We start from the raw sequence: 3,404 nt of genomic DNA, 5'->3' as shown, positions 1-3,404 counted from the left end.
GTGTGTGCATGTGTGTTTGTATATATCATTATATAGAATCACTCCGATCACGCGTGAATTCAGCTATACACTCCGATGATTGCATTGTATGAACGGCGGCAAATTGATATCCTACTATGCAGGGGTTCACAGAAATAACCTGCTTAGACGTTAGAAATTTGAACATCACGTGTCTACTGACCTGAATAAATGGTGTTTCAAATCTCTTGGTCACGAAGGTAAAAAATGAATTATATAACATGTTCGTACAGCTTCTGTGCAAATACACACGACTTATACGCACTATTTTCACAGACTACTACATATATAGTAAAAATATGTTTACACAGCACACAGTAGCCTCAGTACACATTACTGACTATCTTACAGACTCTCAGTCCTCAGACTCGCAACTGTGTACTTATCCTGAGATCCCCCTCCCCCCTGTGTGTGTGAGTGACTGAGTGTCAAGCACAAAAGAGCACAACAGGAAGTTAAATAGGAGGTGAGTGAAGCTCACCTGAAATCACTCACAACTCACATCGTGTGTTTTTTTTTTTTGGTACATATGTACGATTTTTTTTCTCTTTTTTTTAAACAATAATACTTTGAAAAGCACTTTTGTCTTTTTGTCAAGTTCCAACTTCCAACTTGCAAGAACTTTCGACTTTCGAATTCCGAGAAAATCGGAGTTCCGAATTCTTTATGTATTCAGTATATTTACTATTTACATTTTACCCGGTACCGATCCGGCTCCCGAGTTCCGACCAGTGCCTGGTTGCACACAGGTAGAGTGGTAGTCAGCTGGAGTAAGTATCTGGCTGATTGGCGATTGCCCAGTGCCCTGGTGTAGGGGGCAAAGTCAAAGTTGATAATGGTAACTGGTAAGTGGACCCCAAAGTCTGAAACAGTGAAACAGTGAAATCTATGTGTAGGCGGATATTTACTGGAAAAATAATCTACTACAGAAATACATGTATTATCGTTAAAAAAACCCCCCATATTTATTTACTCCTTACAGATATTTACGCTCAGAGAGAGAGTAGAGAAGCGGCTGCGTTAGAGGGCGTCGCTGCTACTTGCCGGCCGGACCGCGGGAGGCTGCTTGATATTTACTGCTGACAGTGCTATGACGCTATGCCGATGTATTTTTAATTTTGAACAATTTTTTGTGTTTAAAAAAAAAGAGCAAATGTCAAAATTCTTCTAAAAAATAGTAAACCAGGTCACCATCGGCCTCATCAGGCATCAGGTCTTGGGGCCTTGGGCCTTGTGGGGCCTTAGGCGGTTGGGCCAGGGCGCCAGGCCCAAAAAATACAGGGCCTGTGCCCTGTCACCCCTGTGATCTGTTGGTAAATATGTATTTACGTTTATGTAATATCATTTTTAAAAATATATATCAGAATGATTTTGAATAGATATTATGCTCTGTGATCTTTTTGTAAATATGTATTTACGTAATAAATACATATACATATGTGATCACCGATCACGATCCCCAAATTAAATCAGCCGTGAAACTTAAGCAGTTTTTTTTTTAATCTTTAATTTTTACAAAACATATCGAAAAAAAGGAAGAAAAAAGAACGGAGCCAAGGTCTATTTATGCTATTTATTATGCTTTCCTTTTAGTCCTGGTGAGCGGTAGTATTTATGCATATTTAGTACAAGACAACAAGCCATCAAGTAGACATCACTACAAATCACTTGTATTTACTAGTATAATGTATAGCTATATGGTATCATCGGCGACTTGGATCATTAGGTGAGGAGTCTATAAAACCTATATATGTGTGTATTATTGCAGCTATCGATAGATATTGTAGCAGCTGCACACCAGATGGTACTAGAGCTATACAACAGATACTATCACAGTTATATATCAGGCGGTTCCCATTAAAAAGATCAGACCTCCATAAGTATCTTGAGAAATTTCAAGTGGTTTTAAGACTGGCTTGCTAAGTATTCATCAACCCAACTTATAAAATATGGTGGTCTATAAACCCGGCGACTACACGAATGATCAAGTTCAGGACTTTATCCTAGCCAGTCTCGCTGAACACGCCGCAAGCGAAGAGAAGAAAACACAGAATATGAAGGGATGTGATCACATATCGGTAATTACAAACCAAGGGGACGCGTATACAAGTAAAACTCTGGCGGCGCTGGCTGTATTCACCGCGAGTGTAACAATAGCGTCGATGCATTACTTGCGAAGCCGAGGCAAATAGTTGTTGACAGTTGGTTGCGGTACTACATGCACGCGACTTTGCGTTGTATTGATACAAAGAAATATAGCATACGCGTAAGCAAGTGATTATTATGAGGGACCAGGGGGTGTGTAGTATTTATGGTCATGCGTATTATAATTATAGACAACCAAGAGATGTGTGGTTTTACACTCCTCGAGGCAAAAGAAGCATATTGGCCTTCTTGTAGAGGGGGAGCGTTTGTACATTCCGAATATACTACGAAAAACAGAATACCTGGTACGTCACAGCAATTACACTACATGAAGGTGTAGTATGCCCGGGCCTAATTTTGCATAGAATGGCAAGTCGTAAGATGCACTGCTTGCGATGTCAAAGCAAACAGTCGCCACAATTGGGACGGGAAAAGAGCTGCCGAATATTACAAGATAGACAGGAGTACGTGGTTGTATGTGATGCAGGATTAATATTGTATCTGCAAACCACACTGAGTGACAAGTGTGGTTCATGCATATCTTTTTATCGGAGAAGCGAGCATCCGCCGAGGTTTCGCTAGAATGAGAGATTGTGCTGCCGAGCAATGCAGAGACAGGTAGGATCCGCCGTGTTAGTGTGAGTGACCCTGAGTGTATTGTATTCTCAGCTCGACCCGTACGGTAATCGACATGGAAATTGTGGTCCATTCCCTGTTAGCTATGTTGGTTCATGCACTAATTGCGATGCAGAAGCAATAGCTAAGAGTGGGGCAAACTGAGGGCACACGGCTGATTGCAGCCGACAGAGGTAGGCAACGTAGTAAATTCGTGAGGGTGTTACTATGGGAAAGTGTAGTGTGTGCGGAACATAGTCCAACAGAGAATGACAAGGTGTTTGTAATCCAACGCACTACCAGCGCGTATGCAGTATTCTTCGGGGCCGATACTGCGCGAAAACATGCGCCCGGGTCATACTTGTACACAGGATGACCAGCAGATGTGTTTACAACATTAGAGGGGGGTTGTAATTGTACTCTATCCGCTCTGAACGATTGACTTCGTTGCGTACGTGTCTGTTAGCTTCTTGTCTCTGGATGCGCCACAGTATGGGGCTGCTGGTATTGTCGCCTGGATTATGGGACAGCAGAGTACCACGCCGAGACAACCACCCGCATCATCGACGAATGCCAATGCACATTTGCGTACAAGGTCAGGTCAGGCACACGCATGCTTGAAAATG

The sequence above is a fragment of the Sphaeroforma arctica genome (assembly GCF_001186125.1).
Source record: "Sphaeroforma arctica JP610 unplaced genomic scaffold supercont1.3, whole genome shotgun sequence".
Classification (NCBI taxonomy): Eukaryota; class Ichthyosporea; order Ichthyophonida; genus Sphaeroforma; species Sphaeroforma arctica.
Note: the sequence above shows the minus strand (reverse complement) of the source record.